The sequence below is a fragment of the Festucalex cinctus genome, chromosome 9 (assembly GCF_051991245.1).
Source record: "Festucalex cinctus isolate MCC-2025b chromosome 9, RoL_Fcin_1.0, whole genome shotgun sequence".
Classification (NCBI taxonomy): Eukaryota; Metazoa; Chordata; class Actinopteri; order Syngnathiformes; family Syngnathidae; genus Festucalex; species Festucalex cinctus.
In genome coordinates this window covers 14,984,947-15,000,555 of record NC_135419.1, presented here as the reverse complement: position 1 = coordinate 15,000,555, position 15,609 = coordinate 14,984,947, and the positions used below count along the sequence as shown (strand labels likewise).

At 37.7% G+C, this 15,609-nt stretch overlaps 1 long non-coding RNA gene across 1 annotated transcript in view; it reads right to left on the bottom strand.

Annotated features, from left to right (window-relative positions):
- Window positions 1–621: 621 nt before the first annotated feature.
- Window positions 622–15,609, bottom strand: part of LOC144025929 (uncharacterized) — a 32,170-nt gene continuing 17,182 nt past the window's right edge. The window contains exon 3 of the long non-coding RNA XR_013284992.1: window positions 622–1,104. This is a non-coding gene — a long non-coding RNA (uncharacterized LOC144025929). The remainder of the gene's footprint in view (window positions 1,105–15,609) is intronic.

The window sequence follows — 15,609 nt, the reverse complement described above, 5'->3', positions numbered from 1 at the left end:
GCCTGAGGCATATCGGCAAAGGTTTTGTGAGTTACGGAAAAAAAGATTTTGATGCGAAAGATGATTCAGTTTGTTTTTATCATGAAGCGCCTACATAAAATCAACAGTTGTTTTGTCTTAAGTGTAAAGAATGTCTTCCAAAGCTGTTAACTTACTGAAAACGGAACCCAACAGAGAAAAATGCCCATTCCACGCATGTCAGTTAAATGAAAAATGATATATATGATATATATATATATATATATATATATATATATATATATATATATATATATATATATATATATATATATATATATATATATATGTATATATATGTTCCTTTTTTTTTCTTTTTTTTTTTTTTGTCCATGTCAGATGCTGATCCCAAAGCGCCTGTAAGATGTGCAAGGTTATTGCAATGGAATCAAATTATCACTCCGATATCGTTGTTACACAATCTCAAGTTGTGGATGATCTGTATTAATGAGTCTTTGTGGACTATGTGGGACCTTTCCAGAAAGCAAAGGCTGGGAATACGTTCTTTATGACCATTTTGTTGATTTACTTTTATAGCATTGAAGTCAGGCGTATTATTAAAGGGCGTAACAATGTCTTGGCCGATACGTTGTCGCTGATGATGTCACGTGAGGTGAAAAATACAAAACTTGAACCTTGAGCTGGGTGAAGGGATAGGATACCTTGATGTGCTGAGAGAAACCTCAACGTACTGACAAAAGTGTCGCTCAGTAACTCCTGCTAGGGAAAGACACAATTCAATGTGACTGAATAAAGGCCTATATAACAAAATAAGAGTGATTAGACAAACTAAGAGCGGCTAATACAGCATCAGCAGAAGGGACATAGCAACCGCATAGCAACTGACGTCAACATCTTAAACAACACAATGACCCCATGACCTAACCCAAAAACAGTTAAGATGGACCCCATTGTGCGTGAGCCAAATGAGAACAAGCAGTATAAAAAATGAATTACAAACAATGTGATTGTGTAATCATTGCTCTGAAGATAACGCTACTTCAGTCATTTGCAAGTATTCAATAGGGGAGGGGCACTGATGGCAAAGATGTATTACCTGTGGATCTTCCTTGGTGAAAATAAAACCTGAAAAGAAATATAAAAAAAAGAAAAGAAATTCAGCTGGGGGAAATCTGTGTTTATCTAATTAAAGGACACTGGCAGTTGGGCTTTTGAGACTTTATGTAAGAAATCAATTCCAATATTTGAGGTCCAGTATTAAACTGGAGAAATATTGCTCCATTGGAAAACAAATGAAGCAGAGTTGTGTAGGTGTGTTAGCAAGGGCCAGATATTACTTTGAAATCGTCCTGGGACCATCGCAACAGCCGAATGATGAAAACTATCAATGATCCGGAATCTGTTGCCTTCAGTGTTGGAGGATGAAACTTCAAAATATGTCCACAGTGCGGAAAGTCCTCACAATAATATCAGACTCCACATTGTCACCCACGTTGTAATAATATAACACTGTGTGCTCTGGGAATCTGTTCTACTACAAAGACTACAAAAGCAAATCAGGGCACCATATTAAACACAATACAACAGTAGGTTTTACAGGTGATTTTGAGAGGCGCATTTTACATGGGTACATGGGAATTTTACGGTTGGTCTTTCTTGTGAAATCTTACATTACTAAGTAAGACACTGTGTTAGTATGCACAATAAAATACCCTTCCATCCGTCCATTTTATACACCACCTGCTGTCATTAGGCTCTCAGCTAATCTACACCGGGTGATGCTGGGGGAAAGGCAGTTTAAACCCAGGACTGCTTGCCAGCCAATTGCAGAGCCTAAACAGACACTCACACTCACATTGATGCCAAAAGGCAACTTACAGTCTTTAATGAACTATCAGGCTTTTTTTTTTTAATATGGGAGGAAACTGGAATACCCGGGAAAACAACAGGCAAGCACAGTGAGGATGCACACTCACACAAGAGGTTCTGAACCTACATTGCGAAGCAGACATGCTAAATTCTAATCCACTGTGCCACCTAGCTGCCTCCTTCATAATTACTTTTGTAAAATAAAGATGAAAATATATTTAGAAATTTTAAGTACTGGCTGTCAGGGCATGTGAGGTGATGCTGCAAACTTGGGTCTGTCATAAAGTGTCATTAACTAGACTGATTGTGTAGTGTGGCAGTAAAAGTTGGAGCTTCTCTTTGTAATACCCTTTGCCTACTCGTGTGTTAAAGCAATGGATTTGAAACAGACAATGGCCTCTAAATGAATGAAGAATTCTCAGGTTGCAAGCCAGTTTTTACATCTCAAATACATGGAACTTACCATGTGTTTTCGAAGCTTTTCGAATGAATACATTAACCTTTTTTCCCCCATGACTTAATTGTCACTTCATTTCCGTTTCCTATCTAAAAAATATTTAAATTGCTTTTGCAAGAACGTTCAAGTGCATCATTCGTGTATAAATGTCCATAAAACTGACTGCTGAATGATTTTAGTGGATTAAGTACAACATAATGAAGCATGTCATTAATGCTGGTTTCACTTCAAGCTGGCATCTGAACACTAATTAGCAGTAGGAAAAAAAAACCCAAAAAACACAAGTACGTGAAAAAGCACCTTTGATTTCTGGATTCCTCTTAAAAATTGTTCATGTTCCGTTGGTCGTTGTTGAAAGGGCTTTTCCTCCCAATTTCCGATAATTAATGTTGATAGTGTAAAAGTGCAACTTGCATGGAACTCTTTGTATAAACTCAAACTGAAATCATCAAAGTGATAACTGTGATGTAATTCTCCTGAAATCTCAATGCGGATTTATTTCTTTTATTAACAAGGCAAACCAACCTTCAAAACTGTGTTGCAGTGAAACCAAAGCTTTATTTACATTGCAGGTTCAAGAGCATATTGATTTTTGTGGACTATACATTCAAGTAAATTAATTCATGAAACAACCTGCCACCTGATACAGTATTCCTAAATGACACATAAATAGCATAGAAAGCACTATATAAGCTCAGTCCATTTCAAATAACTCCCAAACAGCCAAAACCGGGCAGTTTGTTGAAAATGATTATACGTAACCTCTGTAATCCTGCTTTTCACGCCTACAGCAAGTGAGTTCTTTTTAGAATGAACATGTTTGGGCATAATTATTGATATATATTGTAAGATAAGTCTGTTAGTTCGGGAAAAAAATTGGATTTAAAAAAAAATATTAAAAAAAAATATTCAATTTAGCTTAGTTTTTGTTTTAGTATAATTAAAAAAAAATATATTAAGTATTAGTTGAATCCAAGAAAAAAACAGCTCACTAAGTACTTATTATGTAATAAAAAAAAAAAAAAACTACAATTCTCAAACAATTTGACCATCATTCCCTTGATATAATTCTGAATATAAGCAATACCAAAATACATTTAAAAATGAACCTCAAAAACTCATGTATGGAATAAATTGACAAAGATGAAAACGAAGAACTTTTTCGCAATAATTAGTTAATTTTAATTCATTTTTAATGTAATTTCCGTTTTCTTTTTGGTGTTGTTTCTTTCAAAGCATTTTCATTTATTTTGTATTTCGTTAATGAAAATGCTTTTGCAAATTATTTTTTGTTATTTAGATAGTTTTCATTAACATTAATATACTTGCTTTGAGTTTGAGCAGTGAGATTTTTGTGTTATCCATTGTTCTTGCTCTCTCACAGTATTTTTTATGCGTTTGCTTTAAAATATGCAGGGGTTTTGCTGTATACAGTAGTAGTATTAGACTTTGTTCAGCATTTGGGAGATGCCTGATTCCAATCTGAAGATATCACACCCCCATCCCGCATTTCTTATGCTGTCATGGAGCGTGCACTAATTGTCCCTTTGATGCCAAAATCGGAATTGTGCCACTTGAAACTTGGAGTGTAAATCCAGCATGAGAAACAAGTACCTGTAACACCCCGTACCTGATTTGTTTCTGTGGATTTTGGAACAAAGCTGTCATCCCCTGGCTCACCCCTGCCGCGACTGCTGCCGTCACTCGTTGTGACAATACACGATGTTTCACCGCGACAACACGCATTTGTGGTTTGAAAGTCCCACGGGAGGTGCCCACTGGGGACAAACTCATATTATCACCGCACTCCAATCCTTGTTCTGCTGAGCTCAATGCGTTTCAAGGTCAGAGCCCTCGTGCTTTGAGATTCAGTGGTTTTCTGAATGTGAAATGAAGAGCAGAACAGCAGAAAAGCTCTGGCTTATCTCTTTCCACTGACAAAAAAAAGTGCGGCGTGCAGACGATGGGGAAGCGATTTAAAGTTAACCTCGGGATTCTACATTCAAAGCCATATTTGCAATTTTCTTCACTCTTCTCTCTTTTTTTTCTGGACATATCAAATTGTCTTGACTGTCACACTTTGGCGCACACCTACAAAAAAACAAAACAAAAACAAAAACACTCTGGCTCTTGGTCTCGTATCAACCTCAGTTTCTATGCCATAGTTTCCTCCTTTGTATGTTTCTTAAAATAGTATTGGGATGTAGAGCCTTGTCAGATCCAAGATGAATTGGATTTACTTGATGGAATTTTCACATCTCTCGTTATCACCACTCAACTTCCATACCTTCATTCAGATATTCTCCTTCATTATTTGCCTTGCGTTTACCTTTTCTTCTCAATCTCTCAATCTGTTTCTCACACATGCTCCATACATACAATTCATTCCACCACTCCCCACGGATCAAGCAGAAAGCTTGCAGAATAAAAAGGAACACGGCTTTAAACAGACTGCGTACAATTGGTTTGAAATGAGCCTTACGCGCAACTTGATTCTAGCCCATAGCATTCGCGATAATCAGTTCTCTGCGATAGCTAAATCGAGATAGAGGAGGATCGAACTCTGCTAGGTAAAATGTTTTATTTGACATTCTGCATCATTTGCAGGGAACTGTGACTTTAGTGATGTAAAATTAAGTCATTTTAACTCAAGAGTCAATCCCTCTTCTAGTGTGTCACCCGACTCAGGCTCAACTTAAAATTTCATTGGGAATACATTTAGAACCTGTTTTTTGCGACAACAAAAAAACTGTTCGAAATTGTAAACAAATTTGCTACCTTTTACAAACCTTTGAAACCCGGAAGTTTGCTCGTTCACATAAGCATTCACAAGTATTAGCTGCTCAGTCAGATACCAGTTAAAGCACAGGCCAACTGATAAGAATATTGAGGTGGAGGCTTTCAGAGATTGTTCAATATTTTGTTCATAATGACTTTTTTTTGTCTTTCTATCATGTTTTTTATGCATTCATCCAACATTACATTCACAAACGCTTAACTTTAAACTGGTCTGAAACCTGGCTGCAGTTAACATACATTTTAGCAGCTTACTGTCTCGCGGGGTCACTTCTGCTCTCTTTCTCATCAACATATTTTCCTTTTATTCTCCTTTCGCCGCACATTCAACTCTCTTTCACGCTGTTCCACTCTACACTGATGCCAGAAATAATAAATATATAATTCAAAATGACTTCCGACAGGCTATCTCAATATGCTTTGGGCCTCACACTTTACTGTCTCTGTTAGCTACTGATATGCAATTCACATGCAGATTGGAGGCGCGGGGGTAATATGAGAAAGATGAGTGGCAAAGGCAGCGCGGCGAGCGGAAAAGAGAGAATTTGCTCACCGAACAAAATGAATCACCACTTTGAATTTCTGCACAGACTTTTCTTTCGAGGTTTTCACGAAAACTGGCTTCAAGGCTTGTGAATAATGCGATCCGGTCCGTTTTCTGCTGCCATTATAAATCCCAAAGTAACACTACAGAGTAGGGGTGACCGTATTTAATCCCGCAAATTGGTGACATCTGAATCATAGCTGATAATATACTGTTTGGTATTAGCTAAGGAAAGTGTTCATGACGAAATGTTTACCACATTACAAAAATGAAGATTGGATTTGTCAGCCTGAGTGCATACGAATGCCTCTTGAAAAAGAGATGACAACATTTCTCATTGAAATGTGAAATTATGACATAAGAAAAGAGAAGAACCAAGTCAGGCAACAAAGTTGGATGGTAAACAGGAATCGATGCTAGTATTAGCATGAAGTGAAAAGACTACTGTACGTTTTCTGCTAATGATTAATTCTCCTAAATTGTTATTGCTTGCATACAAATTGGGACTTTAAATGTATCTCACATCAAGTGGTTAACTTGGTTACTGTTGTGTTTAACAATGTGTCAAATACATGCACCCTGTCAACACATCGGCACACTAATTGACAGTAGTTTTGTGGCTTGGTCATGAAGCGCTGCACCCATCAGTAAAAAATATATACTGTGCATAATACAACAGATACTTAAGCGTTGAGTTGAGTTGAGTTGAGTAAAAAGTTAATATTTTGTCAAGAATTATCTCAATTAACTTCATTATTTTTCAAGTAGTACCTTTAAAAACAGAATTTTCCACTTGCTGTCGACTGAAGATGACATCACTCACGTGTGCTGAGGAAATGGGTAACGACCAATCACGACTCACCTGTTTTCTGGGTTTGGTCAGCAAACTGAGCCATGATTGGTCGTTACCCGTTTCCTGAGCATGGGTGATGTCATCTTCAATCGACAGCAAGTGACAAAATGAGTTTTTAAAGGTATTAACTGTTCGTGAAAAATATTGATGTTCTCAAATTAATTTGGAACAAAATATCTTCTTACTGCTGAAAATGGCTCAATGAGTCAAGTATCCCTTTAAATACTGTATGACGAGTCCTTCACCTTTGTTATTCTTCTTTGTACTGCATAATTCACAAACTTCCAGCTCAATCCATCCTTTTATAAGTACTAATCCATTGTTTGTTTTTGATTAAGATGAATGAATGATTGTGACAGTGCCTGTAAATATAACAATGTTATTGAAGTTGGCATTGAAGCTCCTGCTGTTACAATTGAGAATTGATGGCGACCTCTCTGACGTAATGCTCTGTTGGAACTGTTCATTACTGTAGTAAAAGCAGTCGTAGTAAAAAAATATTGTCCATGTCTATTTTCTATTCTCATTGCTATGAAACGTACTTAATGAATGCAAAAGTTCAATGACCATTATCCACTGAGTTAAGTTCATAGCATAGTTTCCAAATGAAGATGAATGAGTTGTGCCGTTGTGTGTTGAAGGTTGTTACCTCGTAATCCAGTTCATCCATTCTCCTGATAATCACAATCTCCTCTTGTGGCCTGTTTAAGTTTATGAATATTTCATAGCTGGCCGTCAATGTGTTCATTATTTTCCCCTGCTTTCTCAGAAACTGCGTTTTTTTTTTTGTTTTTGTTTTTTTTGCCGTCTCGGCATTGCATTTAGTTAGTGAATGTTCATAAAGATTTCATTTTGTTGATTTTAGTTTTCTCTCGCGTTTTAAGAGGGCAACATTGTGCTTTCTGTTAACAAACTTTATAATGATGGGTAGCTTGTCAGTGGCACGTTTCCTGGGCAGGCCAGTTAAATGCCTTTTGACTGCAGGAAAGCAGGCACTTGTTACTCTTGTTTCCTGTGCACGGAACTTGAGCGACTTTTTAATATCATCGATCTCCACCCTTTTTGCCTACTTTTCATAAATAGGTTATTTTTAATTTTCACGACAAATGTGGCGCAAAGTTCAATTTGTTCAAAACAAAATGGGTATGCGTATGGGCTAAAGACTCAATAACAGCTACAGAGCCAATAACCCATTTGTATTGATTGGATTTGTAAAACGTTAATGATTCCGACCCCAAAAGGTCTTACAAAGAGTTTCATTGTGCCACAGGGAGATGGTTTCATTTTTTTTCCTCCTCTTTGTCTCAGCCACATAATATCGATGGAAACACAGGTCTAATCACTTAGTGGAAAAAGCTGGGCAGATGACTAAATCATTGTCAAATAATGAGAAACCAGTGTTTTCCTTCATTTATATGAAACACTCTGATTACTGGGGAACACAATTTTTGTTGAGTTATGTCTGACTGTTGTTTTTAACTAATTTTTGAGAGCGGAATCCAACACAGATCTCAGTTTTCCTTTATCATGTCAAGTTTTTAAGCTATAGAATCCCATTTTCTTTAAAAAAAAAAAAAAATGAAATAAATCTTTATTTATGTTAATAAAACACTAACATGGAATAGTTATGAGCTTTGAAAACAGCATAAAATGATATAGAATTTACATTGGTATGCCCATAGTTACAAGGTTAAGAAAAAAGACAGCTCTAATCCTTCTACTGTATGCTAGCTTTCTGTTTGCAGATATTGATAGTATTGACCTATTGTGTCCTTTGCACACAAAAATGAAAAATTTCCAATTGTATAATCTTACTACAGTTAATCAGTGCGACATAACTGAGATGGAGAGTACGCTGGTGAGAAAAAAAAAACAAAAAAACTTGACACGCTTAAAAAAAAGAGAGAGAGAGAGAGAGAGAGAGAGAGAGAGAGAGAGAGAGAGAGAGAGAGAGAGAGACTGCAATTTTGGTAACAATATTGCCATTTTAGTTGTCATAATCAATTTTCCCCTCAGTTAAGTTCATAACATAAGTTACACTTGTGATTATCCCTGGTAGTTAACCATGGATAAAAATAAAATCTACAGAAAACAGCAAGGCAGATGAAAAAAAAAATAGCAAAAAGTTAATACTAGTCATGTTTTTTTTTCCCCCCTCAGTAAATTCCTATAGATTTATTGAGTCTGTGGAGTTTTAAATTGCACATCTTAAACATCTAAAATACATTCTTTCTTTCACTGTTGTGGTCAAAGTTTGTACAATGTACTGCAGATTGTGTAATGATGACAGCAGTGAAAAGCCCACAGAGGACTGGACTTTGTGTTATCATCGCACTTGTGAGACCCTCTCAGTAATGTTGCCTATCAATTGCATCAGTGGCCCTTCCTCCCATTTTGCTGTGCCACCATTTTCCCTTGTGATTCTCTCTCTCTCTCTCTCTCTCTCTCTCTCTCTCTCTCTCTCTCAAAACCCCCCCACCCCCCCTCTCATCCTAATGAATGTGATGTGGTTGAATTCTTTCGCACACTTATCCTGTAATTCCTTATTGGCAGGTAATGATTTTAAAGCACGTGTTTGTTGGGGGTGTGCTGTGCAGTGGAGAAATGTATGGATGGTGTATGTGTGTGTGTAGATACACCTGAAAAGGCTTATGCCTCTTTGCAATTAGTAGCACTAGCCAATTAGCGAATGTGCCCTAAGGATCACTGAGGTGCAGATGAAAGAGAAGGGGGACTGTTGGTCTAGCAAGGCTGAGCTAGAAAACTAATATATCCAACACAGGAAAATCAATAAATGATTACCAATGTTTGCCAATCTTTGCCAACATGGCAACTAAATTAGAAGGCATTTGTGTGAATAGTTGAACAATCTGGTGAGGTGTGTACATGAGTGGCGACCTTTTTATGTACAGGGCCTAGCACATAGTGCAGTCTGTCTCCATGCAGGAGATCGGCACACGCAAAGTATATTTATATCGAACAGCAAGATGTCTACTCTTGGATGATGTAAAGTTGGCACACGACACCTTGCTTTATGAGATGAATTTGTTTCTGTGACCAAGTTTGTAACTCATTTAAACATTTAAAGGATGTTACCCACTGAAATTAATTGAAATGTCATTACTTGCATAGCATAAACATAAGTAGAGAGGGTATAGCATAAGATGCAAGGCTGGGAAGGCCAACATGAAATTTGACTAAAAGAGATGGGTCTGAATAACTGGGACCAAGTTTTAAGGCTTTATGAGGAAACACGATACTTTGCCAAAGTGATGACTAAGCTAAAACCCAGACAGAAAAGAGCTTCTCCCAAACAAACAAGCTCATCTGTGAAACACTTTGGAGATAAATATTCATTATCATTGCAGCTCAATATTATAAAGCTACAACTAAATAATAAAATAATATCGTACAGCGGCACACAAGGCTGGCCCATTTTCAGAACATAGGACTCACAACAAAAAGAAGGAAAAATGAGTGTGTCCTAATTTTCGAGTACAGGACCGTTCATGGTTTATTACAATACTTTTGACAGAAACAACATCATTTACTAAATAGGATAAATTATATATTGCTTTCTCACACAGTAACTGGACAGATGGAGGAAAAAAAAAATGGATGTCAGTGGAGGCACTAGAAATACTTGTTCACATATACACCAACATGCAGTATTGCTCAAGGACGTAAGTGAATGCTTACAAACTCATGCCAATTGTGTGAAAAGTCCACAACAACCACTTTGAAACTCATTCAAGGCAAAAGGCAACATCCTCCGCATTGTAACTATGAAACATTTTCTCATTTCTGTACCAATTATCAGTGGTAGGTTCCTGGTCAAACCACGACTAATTTAGGAGCCACTCCATAACGTATTTAGCTGCACTAGCTAGCGAGATGAAGCTCACTGCTAACTAGCTGGTGTGGCTTAAGTAGCACAGAGCTCGCCTTGATAGTACCCGAACAGCGGAAAGCAGATGGATAATTCAGGTAATTCATTACAGTTACAGAGTTCAGGTACTTCAATGTGTCTGACTCAGTTGTCTGCACTGTTAATAGCAAAGCTAACTTCAAAAACGCATCAAATCTAGTGTATAACTAATAAATTTTTACCTAAAAAAAAACATCCTGCTTTCATATAACAGATAGCAGTTGATTACAAATTTTAGTTGATTGACAGCATTTCGCATGTGTACTATTTTGTATTAAAGACTGAAGAAGCATTAGCCTATGGAGAATTTACTATTCAGCTTTTTCCCATCCTTGGCCTCACAAAATGCAATCTTGTTGCCTAGCAACCTTAACTGCTGCAGTTTACAGGCAAAGCCGCAACAGATTTCTTGCTTTGCGCATCCATCATTTCACATCTCACTTATTTTATTTATGTAAAGAGAGACACACATTAAATGTTATTTAGTCTGTAATGCAGTAACAATTCAAGTATGAAGATGCCGTAAAATAAAAAATAAACTTAACCGGCTTGGCTTTTCAATGGCCATGAATTCAGATCACATTTACTATAAGTATTATATCAAGGATGCCTTGAAACTGTTTTGTAGAAAAAACATTGCATTTTGGGTATTTGTGAAAAAAACTGAACTGTCTGGAGGGATTCACGGGGAGAAGTTTGAAGACAATCCGCAACTTGATGGGATGCCAGTGAATGTGCATGAGGTTGGGGTGACTTGCTGCCAGGTCTTTGACCAGGTGGCAACTCTGGCAGTGGACTTCCGGACATACTGAAGCCTCTCCAGGATGTTGCTAGGCGCCCCGTTGCACTAGTACAGCTGAGAAATTATTAGCGCTTTGATGGGGGTTAGTGAGTGATGGGCAAAGTCTGAAAAGTTTTGGGAGAATTGAGTAGCGAGGTGGTTGTCTTTGCTTCAATGAGCAATCTCTGTTGCAACTGCCATCCATTTTCTATACAGCTTGTCCTCATTAGGGCTGTGGGAAGCTGTTGCTTTATTTTATGTTCCTGTTTTTCTTGACATTCACAAAACTGCTGAGTGTGACTCATCAGGGATGAAATTGACTGAGAAGCCCCTTTGCTGCAGCTTCCTACTTTCTACTTTATCGCAATAAGAACACAAGGTCATGCTTTATATGTGGATTAAGAACAATTAAACAGGGAGTATAACCAGCACACTGGATTAATCATGTTAAGAATTTGTGGTTAATCATCTCATAGTATCATTCTGAAACAAGTGATATTAAACAGTGGAAAAAAATCTTTCAGCAATTGTTTTAATTCCTTCAGATTGAATGGTTGCATAAAGTATACCCAAGTTATTTCATAAAATGGAATATTTTCTGTACGTCACAAATCATGACACTTTGATTGTTTTCACCTCGCAGCTCATCATAGATTTTTTTTCTTTTTTTTTTTTTAACCAAACATTATTGCCTGTGAAAGCAACACTGACCACTTGAGCTGTAGATTGATTTGCAGTACGCCTGTGGGACAGTAAAGGCAACACAAGACAGATGACTCAATCTCCCTAATGGCAAGGCCGAGTTTAATTTGGTCTCAGTTCAATCAGTTTCTTCATTTCGGCGTAAATGTCTTTTTCTTTAAAAATCCAAAACACCTTTACGGGTGAGGAGGTTGTCAGATTCAAATCAATTATTTGCTAACTATGAATGAATGATGCACTTAAAGATAGTGAATTTGAAAGTCAAATAAAATCATCATTCTTAATTTACTTGCAAAATTCTTCTCAGTTGGAAAAAATAAAGTACAGTGGTACCTTGCGATACGAGTGATCTGACTTTTGACTTGCTCTAGATATGAGTTTTTCTGTTTATTTCCTCACCCTCCGCTACCTTAATGCTAACATACAATTGAAAACTCAATAGGCAACACAAGCTAACAACTAGCATTTCTGTGGTGGTAGTGTCTCTCTTTAAGCAATGACTATTTGAACACAAACAGCAGCATATGTAGACAGATAATGGAACAATACCCACACGCATATATTCTTTATCCTCTAACGACTACTATTACTACTGTACTGAGAAGCTGAAAGAAGAGTTGAGTCTACATTACTGTATATCCATATGTCTGTCTTGTAGCCCCACGTACACCAGAATGAGTAGCAAAATGTGAAGTAGAAAATGATTAATTCTATTTAATTATATAATTATTGTATGTTTTTATAAAGAGCAACAGTATAGAATACTATTTTTCATATTAAAAAGCACATTAAGGTTTTTCTTAGAGGAAAAAAAGAAAAAGAGTTTGCAAACACGGACGCTGACGAAACTTGACGAAACAAACTCCGCAATTCCATTGGCTAGGGTAGCATTCGCCAGTAGCATTATCAAGTACGGAGTTACAATAGCCAGTACTCGTGACGTTTATGGATTTAAAATAGGATGGAAGCAAAGAAAAACACCAGGGTGATGGTGCCGAATCCTGGAGCAAAAAGTAAGTTAATTGGCGAAAAAAATAAAAAATAAATAAAAATCGTACGGTTGTTATAACTTAATATGTTTGAACGAGGGCGGCACAGTGGATGACTGGCTAACACGTCCGTCTCACAGTTCTGAGGACTCGGGTTCGAGTCCAGGCTCCGGCCTTCCTGGGTGGAGTTTGCATGTTCTCCCCGTGCCTGCGTGGGTCTTCTCCGGGTACTCCGGTCTCCTCCCACATTCCAAAGACATGCATGGCAGGTTAATTGGGCGCTCCAGATTGTCCCTAGATGTGCGTGTGAGTCTCTGTGTGCCCTGCAATTGGCTGGCAAACAGTCCACAGGGTGTCCCCCGCCTACTGCCCAGAGCCAGCTGAGATAGGCGCCAGCAGCCCCCGCGACCCTTGTGAGGAAAAAGTGGTCAAGAAAATGGATGGATGGATGGATGGATGTTTGAACGAGACAAGCGAATATATCAGGCTTAGTAAACATATGATAGAGAGAAAGTGCTATTTAAGTGCGCTCCATTTAACATTTAGTATTTTGATCAAATTGGATTTTTCGTAAGTTGGACTATGAAGTGATTTTCAGGAAAAGTACAATAAGTAAGTCATTCAATTTCATTTAGGGCTAATGCTAATCGCGATTGTTAATCGTTTAGCACACGCTAATTTTGTTGGTGTTTGTGCAATATGTGCATATGTGTGCAGAAGATGGGGAACAGTGAGTACTTATATCGACTAAATTCAACTCACGTTCAACCTTAGTGGACTTATAAATAATAATAGTAAAAAAAAAATAAATGAACAAAATGTTTGAATTTTTTGGATTTTCAGCAGTGACAACACGAACACAATTACAAAAAGAATGTTAGAACATAAGCGGAAACATGGAGAAACGAACAGCAAAATATAATGCCATCAAATAAAAGGAGTGCAAAGGTTTTGCTGCAGTAGATCAAGTACTTAAAAAAGGTGATTACTCTTCAATCACTTCCTTCTGGTTTGACCTGGGTGATGATGTCAGACATTGACCCATTTTGCACTAGTCCAGCAGAATGGCAGCCATTTTCACATCTGAACATGTTCTGTATATTTGCAAAAAGCTGGTACTGATGTTTAGTAATACAATTGGAAATATTTACATAATTGCATTTATTAAAATAAAAATGGGTCAATACACTTGGACATGGAATTATTGGGCTGACAAATATCAGGTGCCCTTCCCCCTGTATTCTCTTTACGGTGGATTTGAATATTGATGGAAGGACACAGTCAGCATGGAACAATTACTTACATCGATCACAGTGACCTTCAGGGCCGAACCACTGAACCCAAAAGAAAAAAGCAGGCGTGCCCATTTCTCATTTGGAGCTGGAAAGAGTCCTGACTTTAGGTCCCGGGTCATACTACAGAAGTTAAGTGGGGCAGAGCATACTGGCTGATCATGACTGTGCCTTTCAAACCTCTGAACTATTGATTTTTGTAAAGCCTGGGGAACAGAGGAGACTGTAATGAAAGATCTCCGAATAAATCATGTCTTTCTATTAGCTATCCCTGATGGGTCAAAGAGAACAGAAAGACACAGTCCAATATAGTACTTAATTAACTTCCGTGATGAAAATAAACCAAATGTATTTTCCCTGCTGTTTTTTCGCTCTCAAAGAACAGCATTAAGTGGTACAATGCATCATTGTCTTACAAATGTCTCGACTTAATATTTGGTTATGACGCAACCCTCATGTAGTATTAATAAATGTCTTGTGATGTCTGTGCTGTAAATACAAATGGCATGCAAACATTTGTCCATGTGTTTACAAACCAACATGATGTATTAAGATGCCGTTTGACAATGAAGGTAAGAAATAGGGCCGTGGTTTAAAAACAATAGTATTTTCCTTTGACTTGTGTATTTTCTTCGGTATACATATTGCTCAACAAACACCTCTCCTATGATACCAGATAAAGCTCCCAAATGCCTTTCCAGATTTTCCACATTAACCCCAGACCAACCCTCCGCTGCTTGCAATCACTTTCCACACCGAGAAGAAGACACAGGCCAGCCAATAGGCTCTTGCTTGCTCTCCCTTGTATTATGAAAGGACAGAGCCCCAGTGCTAATTGGTTTTCATTTTGATCTTAGGCAGCCTTTGAATACGTCTCCCTCCCCAGGGTGTAATAGAATGGCCCTGACCACTATAATTACCGACCACTGTAGAGAGAGAGGGAACCGAGAGACAGAGCTCGAGAGAGAGATGAGCTAGAGAGTGAGAGAGGTTGAGCGATGGACTGGAGAGAGAAGAGTGCTGAGTGATGGGAGAAAAAGTAGCCGGGGGCAGACTGAGAATCCGAGAGAGACGGAGAAATCTATGGGAATTGGCGCAGAACATGTCTGACTTTAAAAGCACTTCATCCAGCGTGTTGGTGATACGGTTACAATGTTTTTAATAATGTCAAGAAAGGCAGAAAGGGATATTTAACCAATTTGTTCCGCATTCTTCCAATGTCTATATTTTGGCTCTGGTAGAAAGCTGGTAGACGTATTGATAATTGTTAAAGAACACTACTGATATACAACACTTTCATGTTGGATTAATGTGTCAACAAGAAATAGGTCAGGGAAACAAGCTGACCGCATAGCACGGGTGTGACAAAATACCAATGTCCCAATATACTGCATCGTTACTATTTTTTGGAATAGATAC